Source organism: Oncorhynchus tshawytscha, linkage group LG11, assembly GCF_018296145.1.
Source record: "Oncorhynchus tshawytscha isolate Ot180627B linkage group LG11, Otsh_v2.0, whole genome shotgun sequence".
In the NCBI taxonomy this organism is placed as follows: Eukaryota; Metazoa; Chordata; class Actinopteri; order Salmoniformes; family Salmonidae; genus Oncorhynchus; species Oncorhynchus tshawytscha.
The window spans coordinates 5633477-5655458 of record NC_056439.1 but is presented as its reverse complement, the minus strand read 5'-3'; the positions used below and the strand labels follow the sequence as shown (position 1 = coordinate 5655458).

Sequence of the window (21982 nt, the reverse complement as noted above, 5' to 3'; positions counted from 1 at the left end):
CAATGACACCAGAGGAGGTAGAAGCAGGAGCCACCACCCTCAGGTGGTTAATCTTCGAGCTCCCTCCTTAACCTCTAGCCATTGTTTGGGTGTTGTTGGGATTGTGTGCTGTGTTAAAGGCTAGGTACCTTGCGGTGAACGCCCACAAGAGCTACCTATACAGACCCTATGATCCAATTTGCTAGGCATTGAATGAGATCCTGAAGTAGAAGGCTCTTCCTGAAAGACTACCACCAGGAGGGTCACCCCCCACTCTCTGTGAAGGCTGAAGCGCAGGGTGACCTGCTCTGTTCATCATGGATACTGTGGTGTTTGCATCATAGGAATAGGAAGGTCTATCTCTATCAGCCCCAGGCCCTGCTTCATCCCTGCACTGAGACTGTGAAGAGAAGGGTCTGGACTGCAGTCTGGATCCCTGACTGGAGCCTCTGTCTCTCTGATGACCACCAGGACTGAGGTTGTTCAGTCCATCTGTCCACTGGTTTTGTTCTGTGTGGTGGAGTCTGTCCCTCGCGCTTCAGTCCGATTTGGTGCCTGGGTTTGTGACCAGCCGCTTCAGAGGTCCAGTCTCTCCCACCAGCAACATCAGATATCAGTATGTCCTCATGGGCTGCAGACTGTAAAACACATATTGAACAGAAAAGCATAATGGTTCATATAAAACTCTGCTGTACACACAGAAACATGACATTATAAAATGTTCACCACAAGCAAGCCCATTTCTAACAATGTGATTCAAGTACCTAACAATATGGACCATTGGAGTTTAAAAAAAAGAAGTTTTTATCCATGTGTTGATTCAAGAATTAAGAATGCTTTGGATTGACTGAAAAAAGGGAAACTCAGTCCCTGCAATGATAAAAATAACCAAGTCAGTCAGCACAGATTCAATTTCCTATTTAATTTCAACAAACTGGTCAGTACTTTTATTGCACAAAAATATACATGTGACAAGTAATTGTAGAATAACTTTTCTCTCTATGGTAACACTTTTCTGTGAATCTGGTATCCTCGCTTTGATAAATTAATTTTAGAATGCTTTGAAAAAGGTTCAACATCGTCACTACTTAAAGTCAAGAAAACATTCATTAAGGCACTATCATTTCCTTATAAAACACCAGCATCAAACAGGACAAGGTTGTCACTTTCCATCGGAGAATCATTTTTACACCATCATACCAACCACCATCTCTCATCTGCCTCATCATACTCCTTCTTTCTTCAGTTCACCTCATCCAGTTCCCGACTACATCCAAAACCAGCAAAATTAACTACAATCAAACTAGTACATACACTATTCATGGGGCGTGTGCATTTTCTGCTGGTGTATTGTCAGGTAGCTCCTCTCTAAGAACCTCTTCCCGCATTGCGAATGGGTGAATGGCCTCTCCCGTGTGGACCTTCAGGTGCATCTTGAGATGGTGCTGGTGGGAGAACCTCTTTTCACACTGAGAGCAGGTGTAAGGCTTTTCCCCTGTGTGGACCCTCTGGTGCCTCTTCAGGCTGGAGGAGTGCGAAAAACTGGCCCTGCACAGGAGGCAGCTGAAAAGTTTCTCCCCTGTGTGAACTCTCTGGTGCCTCTTCAGGCTGGACAAGTGTGAAAAACTGGCCCGGCACAGGTGGCAGCCGAACGGTTTCTCTCCCGTGTGCATTCTCTGGTGGATCTCCACCTGTTTAGAGAAACAAAAGGCTTTCCCACAGAACGAACACAGGAAGCGCTTCTCTTTGCTACCAGATCTACTGATAGCGTTACTACTACTGTCATTTGTCAATGGGCTTGTGTAGCCATTTGCTGTTGAGGCACTGGCATTTTCTGAGGTCTGGTTTAACATTAGGAGAGTGTGAGGAGGACGAAGGCCGGGGAGTGTCTGTGTTTTCTCAGGGTCCATGTTCCAGTTGATAGATCCTATAGAAGGCAGGCTGAAGGCAGCACCTGTTAGGGGGTTAACCTGAGGCGCCATCACTCTCTCTGAATCACAACTATAGGAGCAGGACGGAGCATCGCTAGCCGAGTCTGTTCTCATACAGACACCTCCCCTTCCCCGCAGACCAAATCTACGCCTCGCCCTGGTCTCAGCCAGTCTGTTGCCTTTGTGACTAAATTCAGATGTTGTTTTGTGTTCCACTGTCTGTTTCTGGTTGTGGTTAACAGTTTTGTTCCCCAGCCCAGAGTTAAGTACATTGTGCCATCCACTAACATCCACTATGTCGCCTCTGGTCCTGGCCTGCTCGGTGATGGCATCCCCTGGGCTCTTGGCTATACCAGTCTGGGAATCCAAGATGGTTGCCCAGTCTCCTCTGTTAGCCTCCTGCCAACCTCCTGCAGGAAGAGGTTACAAAATCTAATTCATAAAAATGGCAGAGAAAACTCTATATATGGAGTTTGTCAATTACCTGGTCAAGTTCATACATTATAATACGTGTTTTTGTGAATAAACATAAGGTTTATTCATTTCATGAATGGAGAAAAAAACAATAGTCAGGTGCATCACTATCCCCATTGAGATCTATTACTGTATGGAGGCTATATGTATTTCTCCCTTACCTTGCTCCCCCATCTTTAGTCCACTCAGCAGGTCAATGCTTTCTGGTCCATCTTCTATTGTCTCCTCTTTGACTACCAGCAGATCAATCTTCCCATCCTCCATGTCTACTGACTGTAAGAGATACAGAGTGAGAGGATGTTGGATCAATAAATCTGATATGAGCACCCTGCTATGGAGCATCTCCTGATTGGGCAATGAGGGATTGCTATGAATACTATGCAAACATGTTAGTTGATTTGATTACTTGACACTTTTTAATTCATGGTTTGATAATTGAAAGGCATGGTCCAAATCTTAAGACCAAATTAATCAAGACCTGGGCTTGTATCCACAAACTATCTCAGAGTAGAAGTGCTGATTTAGGATCAGGTCCCGCACCTGTCTATATAGTCTTATTCATTTTGATGACCAAACTGATCTTAGATCAGCACTCCTACTTTGTGGACAGGGCCTGACCTAGTACCATTAAAACGTTAATTCATAGTGGGCTCACCTCAGTGAGACTGTGTGTGGTCCTGTGCTGCTCAGCTGGTTCCTCTGTGGGTTCAGGAGGAGGTGTAGTCTGGTTGTCCTCCACGACCATAGTCCCCTCAGTGTTCCCCAGACCTTCATCCTTCACCAACAGCACCTCTGAACCTTCATCCCCCTGGAAGAGAGGTGATACAGATTACACAGACAAACACTCCCTCAGGTACATACACACAGATAATAAACACACTTTCAACATGGAGGGTCCATACTTGCAAACATAAGCAACCGCTTAAATTTAAACTGATCCCCTGATACAAAATATGTATCAGCCAATTAAAATCGTGACGAAACGCTAAATTGTAGCTGGTCCCATCAGACAACATGGCACACAGTGAGGTTAGCCCTATGCTAACCTCACTGATTTTATCCAGGCACAAGTTCTTCCAACCACACGTTCTGATCATCGAAACAACTATCACGTGTATTTGACTGACTGGTCAAATTGCTCTCTGTGTAAATGGCCTAGTCCACATAATTGTTGCAAATTGTGGCGGCAAGTGTTCGAATCGCACACGTTTTTCACACTCTTTGAAATGTAGATTTACATGTATTGTCTTAGTGTGTTGAAAAGGGACGTAGCCTACAGCCAACAACTTGAAAATGAAGATTAAGAATGAATCATTAAGCCTTGCACAAACACACTGCTATTGGCTAATAATCGTATTGTATAGGTTATTTCAAATGGTCATACGCATACACTTAAATGTAGGCCTAAATGTTTATATGCAATTTCATAATTTTATCCTTGTCAGGACATCACCACCGCTCAGTGTGAGAAACGTTTGCACAAGGAATCGTCTCCTTGTTCCCATAACCTGAAAGATCCCTACACTGCAAATGGACATGTAAGTATACATTACAAGTGGAATGTTTTGTGAGAAAGAAATTGACACAAAACTAAAGTTGTCTTTGTCTTGTTTCAGATTGAACAGGATTTTGTGCTGCTGTTTGGAGAGGGAACATCAGCCAAGTTTTTGCAGAGGTGGCCAACTACATTCAAGCAAAAGATCCTCATGCTAAGCAAGACCCTAAGCAAGGCCACTCAGGGAGCTGAACTTCAGGAGCTGATCCAAATGGCAGAATCTGCAGTTGATGAGCTGACACGAATGCTGATGGTTAGATGATCATCATTTATATTTCAAATGACTCTGAAATGTTAATGTCACTGATGATGGAATTTACCATTTTAATCAGGATCTCTTTGTTTAGGCTGGGACGGTGACCTTTCCTCCATCCTTCTCCTGCTCCATTTGATTCCTCCTTCATCACAAAGCCGCAAAAGACCAGCCAAGATGTCTGAATCCCAAGCTGAACTGCATCTTGTGATATTCTAAAAGGTTTGTATTGGCATTCTTATTCTTGGACAGTGCTGTAGCCGTTAAAAACGAACACCATCATTAGTTCATATCGTCTTCAGGCAGGAACCAGTATCCAGGAGCACCTTGATACGATTGACCCGAGCCGCCAACCATATATTCTTGCAGTCGGGACCAGGAAGAGCAGCATCCATTCTTACTTCATCATCCTGGACAAGCAAGCCTTTTATGTCAACGAGCACTCTTGGTGCCTTCGATGAGCTTTTCAAGACTCACTTTGTTTTTGGTACTGATTACAATACAATGCTGCGCAACATGTACACCTTTATAAACAGACAACTGTGTACAACAGACATTGGGAAGGTTAAGGAGACTCTAAGGGTTGTGAGCTCAGAGCTAGACTCCTGCACTAATGGTGATTAAGTTATGTTTTGTTTGCCATGCTATTCATGGAAGTACCAACTTCCTCGTGAGGCATCTCAAGTTGATGCATGGAATGTGCCCTGGTAGAACTCTTAAACTAAAATGTGGTCAAGCAGATTGTTGTCGTGTATTTGGTAAATTTTCAGGCTTTAGGAAGCATTTGAACAGGGCACAATTCCAGAGACTGTCAAATTTTGTTAAACGCTAACTTGAATGCTAATATAGCCGTTGATAATCAGTCAAGTAATGGGGATTTTCCTTCAAATTCTAGTTGTAACCAGGTTGTACCAATATCTAACAAGAACACACTTGATATGTGTGCGTCTGCTATTGCACAACTGCAGTCTGCAGGTCAGACAACTGTAAATAGTTTTGTATCTTCCATGGAAGGACTAGTTCAGGAGATACAGGGTCAAGCTAAAGCAACCACTTATGTATGTATATCTTCAAAAGAGACAAACTGTCAGAAACATCCAACATTCTTTTCAGGATAAAAATCCTTTCACATCCTTTCTACTGTTAGATTTGACAGTAGAAGAAAGAACACTACTGGAACTTATGATCAAACAGTCATAACTGATACATTTTCTTACGTTCCAATTGTCGAGACATTGCAGTCAATTTTGTAGAAATGAACTCGGGGCACAATTTTAAATATGGAGTTTACTTTGATTTGGAAGATGGCCTAAAATATATATGAGATATCCTCTCTTTTATAACGAGAAAAATACATTGCAAATTCAACTATTTTGATGACTTTGAGACTGCTAATCCATTGCGATCAAAAAAGGGTATTCACAATTTGGGAGGTATATATTTTACTTTCAGAAATGTTACCCCAAAGTTTAAATTCAATTTTGGTAAATATTAACTTATGGATTTGAATCCATTCATGAGCCAATAGTAAGCGATTTGAAAGTGCTTGAGACTGAGGGTATTGAAGTTCCCTTCTTCAGTGGTCGTATACATGGCAGTAATATCCAAGTAACTGGAGATAATCTTGGCATATATTGCCTGTTTGGTTGTGTGGAATCATTTAGTGCTCGTTATTGTTGCCGTTTTTGCCTCAATGAGAAAGTGGATTTTCGAACAGTGTTCTGAGGATTACCAAAGACTGACTTTACGAACAAAACACATGAACTCAGACCATTGTCAAACTACTCAGTCAAACCCAACACTACCTCATATGTACGGTGTGAAGCATGCTTGCTTATTGAACTCTCTGCAGTACTTCAATACTACAGGCAATTTTTGTTGATATAATGCATGACATTTTAGAAGGAGTTGCACAATTTGACAAATATCAATATTACACTATATACAAGCCAACTTTGTGACTGCTAAAGATGTGTACGGTATCATTTAACTATGGCCACACAGAGAAGAGGAATCGTCCACCTGCACTCAAATTGGATGATGGGAGCAATGATTTGGATCTAAATGCTATTCAGTCTTGGTGTCTTTGTAATTTGACATTGATATTTGGTGATCTGGTACAGAAAGATGATAAATACTGGCAGCTGCTTCTGTTACTACTACAAATTGTAAATATTGGGTTTTCTCCTATACTAACAGAGGGCATTACTATCTGGGGCGGCAGGTAGCCTAGTGATTAGAGCGTTGGACTACTAACCGAAAGGAAGATCGAATCCCTGAGCTGACAAGGTAAAACTCTGTCGTTCTGCCCCTGAACAAGGCAGTTAACTCACTGTTCCTAGGCCGTCATTGAAAATAAGAATTTGTTCTTAATTGATTTGCCTAGTTAAAGCTAAATTAAATTTAAAAATCTATCTGAAACACTTAATTGCTGAACATCATCGGCCTTTTCAAGTATTTGTTTCCTGATAGAAATCTGTTACCGAAACACCACTTCATGACACATTATCCTCGTTGTATAAGGAATATTGGGCCCATTCTTCACTTGTGGTGTATGCGCTTCAAGGCAAAACATAATTTCTTTAAAAAGAAACTGAAGGGTTTTAAGAATGTAGCCAAGTAACACCAAAATGACATGGCATATAATTGGGAAACGTTCAGTCAGGATAGACTAGCTATAGGTCCAGAAAGATGTCAAGGCTCAATGACCTGAAAGAAAGCAATGAGATTGCTGCCAAGTTGAATGTCTCAGTGCACACAAATGTTTTGTCAGGTAAATGGATAAAGCCCCATGCTACAGAATATCGTCTTGATTTGGTCATATGTGGTGAAATAGTCATTGAAATGGCAGTATTTTACAAAATTAAGGCTATTGTTCCGAAAGAGAAATGTGTTTTTTTGGTTGGGTCAGCTCGTTTTTTTAATAATTTGCATGCATTTAAAGTCGTTTTGAAGCAAAGTCCACCATGCAAGGTATTTAACATGACCACAAACTTTTTGATTTGCTCATGTCATATGGAGCAAGGGATTTTTTTTACTATATTGTGCCACACTGTCACTTGATAAGTTTAAGCCAGGGCTGTTACTTATGGTTAGGTTGTGAGAAACATTTGTTTTTAATGTAAATGTCAGCATTTTCCAACAAACCTATTGATTTGCTCATGTCATATGGAGCAAGGGATTTGTTTGACTACATTCTACTGTCACTTGATAATAGTTTAAGCCAGGGCTGAGACGTATGTTTTGGTCATAAAACATATTTGAATGTTGAAACCGCTTTGCTTGAGTTAAAAATTCCAAGCGCTTTTACAAAATATGATTTACAAGAGTAAATCAATTAAACACTGAATAGAGTCAACACATGTGTACTCTAATAGGAGTCACCCAAGATCAACACAAGTGAGTGTCACTATAACACAGTGTTGATTACCTTAGTGTTCAATTTGATCAACACTGGCCAGTGTAGTGCAGGGTTAACTTTTTACACTCGTGTTAAATCAACACTAGAAAATGTAACACTTTGTACTTTTTCCTCTGTGTAGAGCAGGACCATATGTACTCGCTGACAGTGTTAAATGTCACACTTTCAAATGTATTGCGTAGGCTAGTCTACATATTTAGATTATGGATAAGAGCGATAATATTTGTATTTGCCAAATGGCGGTCAAGCATCAAGTCACCAGAAGACCCTCAATATTTATTGGAAAGCAGCATCAAACTCAATACTGTGCACCTTCACTCCCCTGTGAAGCTCATCGTAACTTATTTCATCTGTAGCCTTGTAAACTGCATGGTTTCCCGAGTCGTAGTGGGAGGACCACACAGCATATTGTTGCGTGACTCCAAGTTTACTTCGATATGATAGTTAAATCAAATCGAATTGTATTTGTCGCATACACATGGTTAGCAGATGTTAATGTGAGCGTAGCGAAATGCTTGTGCTTCTAGTTCGGATAATGCAGTAATAACCAACGAGTAATCTAACCTAACAATTCCACAACTACTACTTTATACACACAAGTGTAAAGGGATAAAGAATATGTACAAAAATATATATGAATGTGTGATGGTACAGAACGGCATAGGCAAGATGCAGTAGATGGTATCGAGTACAGAATATACATATGAGATGAATAATGTAGGGTATGTAAACATAAAAGTGGCATAGTTTAAAGTGGCTAGTGATACATGTATTACATAAAGATGGCAAGATGCAGTAGATGATATCGAGTACAGTATATACATATACATATGAGATGAGTAATGTAGGGTATGTAAACATTATATTAAGTGGCATTGTTTAAAGTGGCTAGTGATATATTTTTTACATCAATTTCCATCATTAAAGTGAGCAGGAGTTGGGTCAATATGTTGGCAGCAGCCACTCAATGTTAGTGGTGGCTGTTTAACAGTCTGATGGCTTTGAGATAGAAGCTGTTTTTCAGTCTCTCGGTCCCTGCTTTGATGCACCTGTACTGACCTCGCCTTCTGGATGATAGCGGGGTGAACAGGCAGTGGCTCGGGTGGTTGTTGTCCTTGATGATCTTTATGGCCTTCCTGTGACATCGGGTGGTGTAGGTGTCCTGGAGTGCAGGTAGTTTGCCCCCGGTGATGCGTTGTGCAGACCTCACTACCCTCTGGAGAGCCTAACGGTTGTGGGCGGAGCAGTTGCCGTACCAGGCGGTGATACAGCCCAACAGGATGCTCTCGATTGTGCATCTATAGAAGTTTGTGAGTGCTTTTGGTGACAAGACAAATTTCTTCAGTCTCCTGAGGTTGAAGAGGTGCTGCTGCGCCTTCTTCACAACGCTGTCTGTATGGGTGGACCAATTCAATTTGTCCGTGATATGTACGCCGAGGAATTTAAAACTTAATAACCTCTCCACTACTGTCCCGTCGATGTGGATAGGGGGTGCTCCCTCTGCTGTTTCCGGAAGTCCACAATCATCTCCTTTGTTTTGTTGATGTTGATGTTGAGTGTGAGGTTATTTTCCTGACACCACACTCCGAGGGCCCTCACCTCCTCCCTGTAGGCCGTCTGGTTGTTGTTGGTAATCAAGCCTACCACTGTAGTGTCGTCCGCAAACTTGATGGTTGTGTTGGAGGCGTGCATGGCCACGCAGTCGTGGGTGATGCCACGTTCTGGCCATAGAGAGGCTTTTATTCTCTATTTTGTTTAGGCCAGGGTGTGACTAGTGGGGGCATTCTATGTTCATTTTCTATGTTTTGGATTTCTTACTTGTTTGGCAGAGTGTGGTTCTCAATCAGAGGCAGCTGTCTATCGTTGTCTCTGATTGAGAACCACACTTAGGTAGCCTGTTTTCCCACTGTTAGTTGTGGGTGGTTATTTTCTGTTTAGTGTTGGTTGCACCTTGCAGAACTGTTTTGGCTATTCTTTTTGTTATTTTGTATTCAGTGTTCAGTCAGTTAAGCTAATAAAGATGAACACGTACCCCGCTGCATTATGGTCCAATGACTCTTCTTCTTCCGACGAAAGCCGTGACAGGTGAACAGGGAGTACAGGAGAGGACTCAGAACGCACCCTTGTGGGGCCCCAGTGTTGAGGATCAGCGGGGTAGAGATGTTGTTACCTATCCTCACCACCTGGGGGCGGCCCGTCAGGAAGTCCAGTACCCAGTTGCACTGGGCGGGGTCGAGACCAAGGGTCTCGAGCTTGATGATATCTAAATATCAATATTTAGATATAAAAGGCATTTCCACCACCATTTCTCACACAATACACTTTACCAACCCAAAAACATCCCACCATGACGAAATAACAAATTATGTCTGCAAAGATACAATTTTACCAAAACTTCCTGTTTCCATCATCACAGCTGTCCTGTTTTTATATACAGTATGACTTAAACTGTGGATGGAAACGTGGTTACAGATGCATCATTTGACTGGAGGAGGATGAGCATTAGTGTACAGTAGGATTATAGGTTGCATTCTCGTTCTCATCCTACACGAGGCAGTATTGCAGTTCCTTTAAAGATGTTTAAATCGACAGTCTTAATGTAGGATGACACTTGGCTGTCATTAGTATATTCTTATGTAGGCTAAACTTACATGCAGGCCTATAATGTTTTATAGGCTATGCATTATTATAAATCATCCATTTTGTCACGTGCGTTTTGAATCGAACATCAAGGTCCGGCAGTGAACAGTTTTTTTCCTAAACTAAAAAGCTTGATGCGGAGGGGCTCATGGTGAAAGTGCACTATTGATTTAGAGTCAACCTCTTAGGAGAGTGTGCTGCCTAGAAGTAATGGTGATAATGGTAGCCTACATGACTGAAAACGTGTTTACGATGTATGATAAACTTGTGTCGTAAGGACCTCTTGTGGATAAGTGTGTGTGAAACAGAAACATGAATTTTGTCATATATGCCAAAACTGTGAAAATGTAGTCAAACATTAGTATTAGCTAGTAACCTAGGATGCATCAATGCAATATTGGCACCCAACATGTATGATGATTTTAATTGGTTGATACGCATTTTGTGGCAGATAAGCAACCATTTAAATGGTTTATGTTTGCACAGTGGTAGAAAAAATACCCGACACTCATCCTTGAGTAAATGTAAAAATACCTTAATAGAAAAATACCAAGTAAAAGTGAGTCACTCAGTAAGATTCTACTTGAGTAAAAGTCTAAAAGTATTTGGTTTTAAATATACTTAAGTATCAAAAGTAAATGCAACTGCAAAGATATACTTAAGTATCAAAAGTAAAAGTATAAATAATGTCAAATTCCTTATATTAAGCAAACCAAATGACAATGCTATTTTTTTTTTTAAATCGACAGATAGCCAGGGACACACTCAGACATCATTTATAATGAAAACTCCTCGAGTTTTCCAAGACGGCAGAGCAGTCATATGTCTTTGTCTTGTCTCGTCCCATGTATACAGTGGGGCAAAAAAGTATTTAGTCAGCCACCAATTGTGCAAGTTCTCCCGCTTAAAAAGATGAGAGGCCTGTAATTTTCACCTAAACCTCAACTTCCTGCAACCTGCCTCACCCAATGGGGTGTGGATCTGTTTTTTTTCTAAAGAATTTCTATATTCCTCCGAACTGGAATACCTCAACTGAAGCTAGCTAGCTAGCTAGCTATCAGTCAGCTAACCACTGCTAGCGGTCATCAGCTAACCAGCTAAGCTCTCGCCAGTTCGTACAATGCGTTTCAAACCAGAGCATACCGGACCTATTTTTCTCTCCATATCCCCGGATCCCTACCACAAACTCTGAACCTTTTCATCTGGATCATGGCAGCTAGCTAACTGCACGGAACCCCGCCGATACTTCACGACTGGAATACCGACGTAATCCCAACAGGCCCCTCAGGTGTGACGTCCCCTGAAGGCCCATTCTGCTAGCTATCTATAGCATATTGGACTGTTAGCTGATCCATCGGCCAGTTTCTTGAACCACTATACCCATTTTGCCAATTGGACTTGGACCCCTCTGCTACTTGGAACCCTACTAATTCCACGACTGGTCTAGCAACGTCACCGCACGAGGAGGCAAAAACAGACTTCCCCCCCATCGTGACGTCTCTCTAAGGCCCTTATGCTAGCTTGCTAGCCCCGGCCTGCTAACTGCTAGCTTGCTAGCCCCAGCCTGCTAACTGTCTGAATCGCCGTGTCCCCAGCCAGCCCAACCACTCACTGGACCCATACGATCACTTGGCTACGCATGCCTCTCCCTAATATCAATATGCCTTGTCCATTACTGTCCTGGTTAGCGATTGACTTATTTCACTGTAGAGCCTCTAGCCCTGCTCAATATGCTTTAACCAACCATGTTATTCCACCTCCCACATATGCGATGACATCACCTGGTTTAAACGTCTCCAGAGACTACATCTCTCTCATCATTACACAATGCCTAGGTTTACCTCCAATGTACTCTCTTCCTACCATACCTTTGTCTGTACATTATGCCTTGAATCTATGCTATCGTGCCCAGAAACCTGCTCCCTTTACTCTCTGTTCCAAACATGCTAGATGGCCAGTTCTTATAGCCTTTAGCTGTACCCTTATCCTACTTCTCCTCTGTTCCTCTGGTGATGTAGATGTTAATCCAGGGCCTCCAGTGCCTAGCTCCACTCCTACTCCCCAGGTGCTCTCATTTGTTGACTTCTGCAACTGTAAAAGCCTTGTTAACATTAGAAGCATAGTCCCTAAGTTTGCTTTATTCACTGCTTTATGTCTTAGCCATGTCTGAATCCTGGCTTAGGAAAACCACCAAAACCCCTGAAATTTTCATCCCTAACTATAACATTTTCCACCAAGATAGAACTGCCAAAGGGGGGCGGTGTTGCAATCTACTGCAGAGATAGCCTGCAGAGTTCTGTCTTACTATCCAGGTCTATACCAAACCAATTTGAGCTTCTACTTCTAAAAATTAACCTTTCCAAAAACAAGTTTCTCACCGTTGCCGCTTGCTATAGACCACCCTCTGCCCCCAGCTGTTCCCTGGACACCATATGTGAATTGATTGCCCCCCATCTATCTTCTGAGCTTGTGCTGCTAGGTGCCCTTAACTGGGCCATGCTTCACACCCCGGCCATGCTACAATCTAAGTTTGATGCTCTCAAGCTCACACAAATTATCTATGGACCTACCAGGTACAACCCCAAATCCGTAAACACGGGCACCCTCAAAGATATCATCGTAACTAACTCGCCCTCCAAATATACCTCTCAGCGATCACTGCCTCATTGCCTGCATCCGTAATGGGTCTGCGGTCAAACGACCACCCCTCATCACTGTCAAACGCTCTCTAAAACACTTCGGCGAGCAGGCCTTTCTAATCGACCTGGCCGGAGTATCATGATCTCATCCCATCAGTAGAAGTAATTCTGGTAATTCTGGTAATTCTGGTAATTCTTTAAAAGTGCCTTCCTCACCATCTTAAATAAGCATGCTCCATTCAAAAAATGTAGAACTAGGAATAGATATAGCCCTTGGTTCACTCCAGACCAGTCTGCCCTTGACCAGCACAAAAACATCCTGTGGCGTTCTGCATTAGCATCGAATAGCCCCCGTGATATGCAACTTTTCAGGGAAGTTAGGAACCAATATACACAGGCAGTTAGGAAAGCTAAGGCTAGCTTTTTCAAACAGAAATTTGCATCCTGTAGTACAAACTCAAAAAAGTTCTGGGACACTGTAAAGTCCATGGAGAATAAGAGCACCTCCTCCCAGCTGCCCACTGCACTCCCCCATTTCTCCTTCACCCAAATCCAGATAGCTGATGTTCTGAAAGAGCAGCAAAGTCTGGACACCTACAAATCAGCCGGGCCAGACAATCTGGACCCTATCTTTCTAAAATTATCTGCCAAAATTATTGCAACCCCTATTACTAGCCTGTTCAACCTCTCATATCGTCTGAGATTCCCATAGATTGGAAAGCTGCCGCGGTCATCCCCCTCTTCAAAGGGGGAGACACTCTAGACCCAAACTGCTAGAGACCTATATCTATTCTACCCTGCCTTTCTAAGGTCTTTGAAAGACAAGTTAACAAACAGATTACAGACCATTTCGAATCTCACCGTAACTTCTCCGCTATGCAATCTGGTTTCAGAGCTGGTCATGGGTGCACCTCAGCCACGCTCAAGGTCCTAAACGATATCATACCCGCCATCGATAAGAGACATTACTGTGCAGCCGTATTCATGACCTAGCTAAGGCTTTCGACTCTGTCAATCACAACAATCTTATTTGGCAGACTCAACAGCCTTGGTTTCTCAAATGATTGTCTCACTTGGTTCACCAACTACTTCTCCGATGGAGTTCAGTATGTCAAATCGGAAGGCCTGTTGTCCGGACCTCTGGCAGTCTCTATGGGGGTGCCACCAGGGTTCAAATCTCGGGCCGACTCTTCTCTGTATACATCAATGATGTCGCACTCACTGCTGGTGATTCTTTGATCCACCTCTACGCCGACGACACCATTCTGTATACCTCTGGCCCTTCGCTGGACACTGTTAATAATTATCCCCTTGAAGCTAGGGGGCACTATTTTTATTTTTGGAAAAATAACGTTCCCAAAGTAAACTACCTATTTCTCAGGACCAGATGCTAGAATATGCATATAATTCACAGCTTAGGATAGAAAACACTCTAAAGTTTCCAAAACTGTAAAAATATTGTCTGTGAGTATAACAGAACTGATAATGCAGGTGACATCCTGAGAAAAATCCAATCAGGGAGTGACTTATTTTGAAACCCCTGTCTTTCTATGCATCCCTATTGCCCATTGAAAGGGATATCAACCAGATTCCTTTTTCTGTGGCTTCCCTAAGATGTCTACAGCCTTTAGACGTAGTTTCAGGCCTTTATTTTGAAGAATGAGCGTAATCGTCCACATTGCGTAAGTGGTCTGTTGTTGGCTCTCAGTGTGATTTTTGCGCAACACAGAGAGGTAGCCATTTTTCCTCCCGGTCCTAGTGTAAAGCCAACTGGCCCAGTTGATATATTATCGAATAGATATTTGAAAAACACCTTGAGGATTGATTATAAAAAACGTTTGCCATGTTTCTGTCGATATTATGGATATAATTTGGAATTTTTGTCTGCGTTGTCTTGACCGCTATTTCCATTGGATACCTAGGCATAACGCATCAAACAAACTGAGGTATTTAGATATAAAAAATATATTTTATGGAACAAAAGGAACATGTATAACTGGGAGTCTCGTGAGTGAAAACATCCGAAGCTCATCAAAGGTAAACGATTAATTTGATTGCTTTTCTGATTTTCGTTACCAAGCTTCCTGATGCTAAGTGTACATAATGCTATGCTAGGCTATCGATAAACTTACACAAATGCTTGTATTGCTTTCGCTGTAAAGCATAATTTCAAAATCTGAGATGACAAGGTGATTAACAAAAGGCTAAGCTGTGTTTCGCTATATTTGTGATTTCATGAATATGAATATTTTCTAGTAATATTTTTTGACTGTTGCGCTATGCTATTCAGCGTTGCTGATGACAAATATACCGGATCCGGGATGGGTAGTTCTAAGAGGTTTTAACTAACCTCCAGATGAGCTTCAATGCCAAACAACTCTCCTTCCGTGGCCTCCAACTGCTTTTAAAATGCAAGTAAAATTAAATGCATGCTCTTCAACCGATCGCTGCCCGCCTTCAGCATCACTACTCTGGACGGTTCTGACTTAGAATATGTGGACAATGACTGGAACGAACTGCAACAATCTCTGAAGCTGTCAGAACAGATCACTGCACCTGTACATAGCTCATCTGTAAATAGCCCATCCAATCTACCTCATCCCCATACTGTATTTATTTATCTTGCTCCTTTGCACCCCAGTATCTCAACTTGCACATTCATCTTCTGCACATCCTACCATTCCAGTGTTTAATTGCTATATTGTAATTACTTTGCCACCATGGTCTATTTATTGCTTTACCTCTCTTATCCTACGTCATTTGCACATGCTGGATATAGATTTTTCTACTCTAATTTCGTGGTATCCAATTGTTGTCTCCTCGCTACAACTCCCGTACGGGCTCGGGAGAGACGAAGGTTGAAAGTCATGCGTCCTCCGATACACAACCCAACCAAGCTGCACTGCTTCTTAACACAGCGCGCATCCAAGCCAGCCACACCGATGTGTCGGTGGAAACACAGTGCACTTGGCAACCTTGGTTAGCGTGCACTGCGCCCGGCCCGCCACAGGAGTCGCTGGTGCGCGATGAGACAAGGATATCCCTATCGGCCAAGCCCTCCCTAACGCGGACGACGCTAGGCCAATTGTGCGCCGCCCCACGGACCTCCCGGTCACGGCCGGTTACGACAGAGCCTGGGCACGAACCCAGGGTCTCTGGTGGCACAGCAGCACTGCAGTACAGCACCCTTAACCACTGCACCACCCGGGAGGCCCTTATATGTACATATTCTTATTAATCCCTTTACATTTGTGTGTATAAGGTAGTCGTTGTGAATTTGTTAGATTACTTGTTAGATATTACTGCACTGTCGGAAATAGAAGCACAACCATTTCGCTACACTCGCATTAACATCTGCTAACCATGTGTATGTGACCAATAACATTTTATTTGGATGTTCTCTTGATAAGTGTGTGAATTGGACCATTTTCTTGTCCTGCTAAGCATTCAAAATATAACGAGTACTGTTGAGTGTCAGGGGAAATGTATGGAGTAAAAAGTACATAATTTTCTTTAGGAATGTAGTGAAGTAAAAGTAGTCAAATATAAATAGTAAAGTACAGATACGCCAACATAAAATAAAAAGTATTACTTTAAAGTATTTTTATACCCCTGTGTTTGCAAGTATTGATCCAAAGTGTTTACCCATCCCCACTACATTTGAGTCCTATACTGTAGTCACAGATGAACTTCATTGTTGTTAAAACTTTGTCAGCTATGATAATTCAAAAGTCAGAAAATCCTGACAAAGCTATTTTGACATGTACAGTAGGTGTGTGGGTATATTTAGTAAGTGTATATTGGTTATCAAGCGTTGTCGGGTATATGTAGAATAGGGTGGGATCAGATGTGATGTATACTAAAGATAGTCTCAATGAAAGTCTTAAAACGAAAAGGTCCAACTGTGTTTATTAAACATGAACAGGTTTTAAATAAACCACATGAAAACCACACATGCCCATCTCAACTAAAGACTTGCATAAACTTAATATTTTTTTCTTTCTGAATGCAGTTTAAAGTAGTTGGATTGAAGTAATAAAACAGGCACTTTGTGAACATCATATAGCCAACACAGTACAAACAACATGTAACAGACTTTAGGCTTATGCACTGAGTGTACACACATTAGGAACACGTCATTTCAGTGACAAAGCTAGTGTTTTCATTAACTTGTCCAGTCATTTTTTTTGTCGACATTTAGAACGTTAGCATAGAAAATAGATGCGACAATTGCCTGCTAGTGTGCGTCTTCATCGACACGATAGATAAATGGAAACACCTGAACGTAATGATGTCACACCTGTTTTTTTTTTTTTTCATTTTCAAAAAAAATTAAACATCGCAAGAACCTATAGTGTCAAATAAAAATGTAGTGGTTGAAGTGTTTCCATTACCCATTTTAGGCAAATTGCGCATTCATAAATTGGCAAGCCTGTATGCCCTCCCACCTATCTCTTTCATGTCTCAGGTAGTCTACGAAAGCCCCCATGGATAGAATGCAAGAATTTACTCATATTTTCCATATACTAATAATTCTCAAGTGCCAATGTATCGCCATGGTGAAAGGTGCACTCCTGTCGATCTGAAATAATTGGATGGTGAAACTTAAAGCCAACCAGAAAAGCATGGTGAAACAATTCAGGCGCTCTTGAAATTCAGGACAATCCTTGTTCTGCAAAGAAACATTTTTACAGTTGAAAATGTATTTTGTAAGCAAATCAAATCCAATTTTATTTGTCACATACACATGGTTAGCAGATGTTAATGCGAGTGTAGCGAAATGCTTGTGCTTCTAGTTCCGACAATGCAGTAATAACCAACAAGTAATCTAACTAACAATTCCAAAACTACTGTCTTGGCAGTTGGCATTTAGAATTAAAATGTGGAGTGGAGCTTTATTGTTACACGGTGACATCACGTGCCTTCAAAATCATTCTGCTATTTATTTTGAAAAACAGTTTACGTTCTAATTTGTCACAAAGAAAATTAGACAGAAGAAAAATCCACCGGTCGAACAGATATAAATGTTGTCAATCTCTAGAAAATGTCTGCTATTTCTGCCGTTTCCATTATACATGACGCAATTATTTTAAATCCATTTCAAATCCGTGTAGATTTTTAAGCGTTGAGACAATTGAGACATGGATTGTGTATGTGTGTCATTCAGAGGGAGACCAGACAAGACAAAATATTTAAGTGCCTTTGAATGGGGTATGGTAGTAGGTGCCAGGCGCATTGGTTTGAATGTCAAGAACTGCAATGCTGCTGGGTTTTTCTCACTCAACAGTTTACATGTCTATCAAGAATGTTCCACCACCCAAAGGACATCCAGCCAACCCGACACAACTGTGAGAAGCACTGGAGTCAACATGGGCCAGCATCCCTGTGGACCGCTTCTGACACATTGTAGAGTCCATGGCCTGAAGAATTGTGGCTGTTCTGAGGGCAAAAGGGGTCTTTATGCAGGTGTATCCTGAGGTTGCTCCTCTCTGAGAACCTCTTCCCACAGTGCGTAAAGGTGAACGGCCTCTATCCCATGTGGACCTTCAAGGTGCATCTTCAGCTGGTGGGAGAACCTCTTCTCACACTGGGGGCCGCTGTAGGGTTCTCCCCTGTGTGGACTTTCTGGTGCCTCTTCAAGTTGAACGAGTGGGAGAAACTGGCCCGGCACAGGTGGCAGCCAAATGGTTTCTCCCCTGTGTGGACCTTCTGGTGTCTCTTCAGGTCACTAGCCTGGGCAAAGCACATGTGACACTTGGTACAGCTGAAGGGTTTCACCCCTGTGTGGACCCTCTGGTGGATTTCCACCTTCTGGGGGCTGCTGAAGCCTTTGTTACAGAACATGCAGAGGAACCGTTTTTCTTTACAATTGCCTGATGTGGCTCCCCCTCCCTGAGCCTGGGCTCTAGCCCTGTCGTTTGAGTTCAATACCTGATTGAAAAGGACACGGCTGTCTGAGTCGGAATGCCTCATCAACGTACACACTGGGTTGCAATCCCCGAACACGTGTAAAGGGGAGTGGGTTGCAACATTTGGATTTGTCTCTAAGCTTTCGTTGCAATCTAAGAAATCTCTGCCCTGTGAGTGTCTATCTCCTAGGTGATTATCTGCATTCCATGTTGGAGGAACATCGCCCTCCACTTTCATGGTCACTTCATCTACGACCAGACCTGCCTCTTTCTTATCTAGGCACCCTTCAGAGTATACACTACTACTGTACCGGTTCCAGTCCCCTCTAGACAGATCAGTGTGTGTTTCTAAACCCAAGGGCATGTTGCCAGGGTCCATCTCTGTAGTGTAAGAACAAGACGGATCACTGCCAGTCTCTAACGCGTCACCTGCGTCCCGATGGGAATGAACAGTCCTCGGGCTCGGGTTACCGTAAAGTAAATACTCTGAGCCAGGAGCAGGAGGACAGCCCAGTCTCCCTGGGTCTGACCTGTGGTCAGGTACTGCGTGTAAAAGCCTTTGTGTTACAGTTAAAGTCTCTGTCTCTGACTTGAGGATGGCGTTTGGCATTCCACTGACCTCCGTAATGCTGTGTCGGGTTCTGGGCTGAGGCGCAGCGACGGTGGATAGGTCCTCCGTGGCTACCTGGAGCACCACTCCAGACGTTGCTCCAGTCTGAATGTCTCTGCTGTGTTGTGGGTCCTCTGCTTCAGTCCTCTCCTGCTTGACCAGAGACGATCCTCCATAACCTGCAGCCTCTGCATCTGCAGACTGACACAAGAAAGAGGTTATTGTCGGTACATGAGTTTAATTGGATAATGTCTTAAGGAAGTCTCACATGCTCCCCTATGGCAGATAAATGAGGATGTTGCATGTCAGGAAGTGAATAGCTGAGGGGAGTCTTTATGAAATAAAACTGGACACATTTGATGTACTGTAGTTTTGATGTAATACTATTACACTAACCTCTATCACAATAACGTGCTGGGTTGAGGTTCCACTCCCCTCATCAACAGTGATTTGTTGGTCATCGCTCCATGTATTGTGTCCCGCTGGCTTCACAAAGCTCCTGTGGCCTCCAGAGAGATGTCCCTCACCTGAGAGTGATTGGGGGAAAAGAGGTGGTTAGGTACTGTCAATGCTCAATTGTACACTATTGACACTGTCTGTTAGGTAACACATCTCATAACTTATTGAAAGATAGCTAAATTGTAATCTGGGGAATTACTGCATACTATCCAACATGCGCAGAGGGGAACGGGGCAAAATGTACCTCTTGCCATTCCTCTGTATCGGTCAAGGATCTTGTCACTACTGACGAGGACGCGTTCTCTGATTGTCCTCTCTGCGCGCTCCCGTGCCACCTTCAATTCTAGTAGCTGTAGTTTCCTCCGCAATGCCCTGTTTTCATTTTGGCTTTGAGAAATTTCCAAACGAAACACTGCATAGTCGTCGTCTACGAGTTTACAGATCTCTGCCACGGCTGCATTCGCTAGCACCTCCATAATGGAGGCCATTTGAGTGTGAAAACCCATAGCTTCTAACGTTAGCTAGCTAACAACAATGGCTATCTAGCGTTGTCTAAATAACGTACTATCGATCAACCAAGTCCTGTGTTAATAAATGTCTTAATAACAATAATAAAAACACTATCGTGAAAATTGTTCTTGGTCACTGTTTACTTCCCATCCACACCGACGAAAAATGATTTCATTGGTGGACGTCTTGGGGCGTGATTAAATGAGAAAAAAAAGAGTGCGTGCTGCTCTTTGAACTACGGTAATGCTAATTCCATTACAAATTAGACAAATTGCACAGACATTGTCTCCACAACAGAAATATTCATAAATAGAAATCAACAACAAATCACGACCTTTTATGTGCAGTATCTTTGAATCTGAGAAGACTTGCTTAGAAAGAACAGTGTGTTAGCCAGAATATAACAATTATATGACTTTATTCCATCTAGGTTTACATCTCCACAGTAACGTAAATATTCAACTGCCTAGGTTTACTGTCTCTCTAAAAACAGGGTTAATGAGGGGTATGTGGTTAATTACCCTCTTAAACAGACATTAAAATGCTGAACACCCTGACACCGTTTGTGGAGACCAGTTATTCTGGAATATCAAGTACAGGTGCACTTTAGTTCATGTTTAATATTTCAACCCAATCATCACAAGACCTGAAGCCTTCAGGCCATTTACTGTAAACAGCTTGAGGTCAAGGACTGTTTGTAAAGGTCCCAAACCATAGATAAGCCTTTGAGCAGAAACAGTTACGATGTCCTCCAGCGATTAAAAAAACAATTTCCTGTTGAAAAACGATGTTCGAAGTATAAATACAGTAAAATACACACACATTAAAGGGTAAAACATATGTTTTGAGCAAAATAGTGTTTTTTAGACAACTGCTCAATAGTTGGCCTGATGGTCAAATGTGATGTCATTAGCCTCCCCTTTACTTGAGGAGCAAGATTTGTAAGCACAATTAATTTTTCAGAATGATGACAAATCCTTTTACGAGTATGAATATTCTGCTGTGAATCAAAAATACACTTGCAGTTTTTTAATCTGCGCGTTCTGTTACTGTTGACACGCTAAAGAGATTTGTAAATTTGAAGAAAGAGATTTCGCAAGTAAAAATTCGATTTCTGCAGCTCTGGGGACAGGACCTTTTACTCCTGACCAATCAGTTCCCTTTGCCAAAACCACAGCCGCCTAACCAATCTCAGGAAATAGCTACCCACTTGAACAAGAGAGTAAATAAAACCAAAATGATCTATTTGAAGGTAATAGTTTATATGTGTACATCGATTTTTTTTTGTTGCTGTGAAAATGCATGACAGTTTGCTTATCATGTGAAATAAAATGGTACATTTCAGACGAACTCCAGACTAGCCATTGCATTGACAGCCGCTAGGGTTAGTTATCTGGCTTCTGACATTCATCCTAGCTTTACTATGGCAAACTTTATCATGCAGCTTTAAATGCGAGGGGAAACCGAATATATTTGCTAGTTAACCAGCTGATTGATAAAGTTGATATACATGCCATTACTTAACTAGCTATCTAGTTAAATTGAAAGTACTGAGGAAAAGCTAGCTAACTCCTACCATCATCAATGAAGTGTAGCTAATGT

General features: G+C 42.2%; 1 protein-coding gene, 1 long non-coding RNA gene and 1 pseudogene across 7 annotated transcripts in view; 1 reads left to right on the top strand and 2 right to left on the bottom strand.

The window, feature by feature from the left end:
* LOC112232358 (zinc finger protein 473 homolog) overlaps nucleotides 1-21982 on the bottom strand; it is a 282634-nt gene that overhangs the window by 70890 nt on the left and 189762 nt on the right. The window lies entirely within an intron of this gene.
* Nucleotides 1-21982, top strand: part of LOC112232351 — a 29736-nt gene that overhangs the window by 4018 nt on the left and 3736 nt on the right. For 3 of the 5 annotated variants that reach the window (XR_006084669.1, XR_006084668.1, XR_006084667.1), the window contains exons 2-5: nucleotides 3830-3922; nucleotides 4001-4192; nucleotides 4287-4414; nucleotides 4495-4679. This is a non-coding gene — a long non-coding RNA (uncharacterized LOC112232351). Of the gene's footprint in view, nucleotides 1-3829; nucleotides 3923-4000; nucleotides 4193-4271; nucleotides 4415-4494; nucleotides 4680-21982 lie in introns of all 5 variants that reach the window. The other 2 variants (XR_006084670.1, XR_006084671.1) reach the window with 2 other exon arrangements.
* On the bottom strand, nucleotides 499-21628 carry LOC112232165 (annotated as a pseudogene).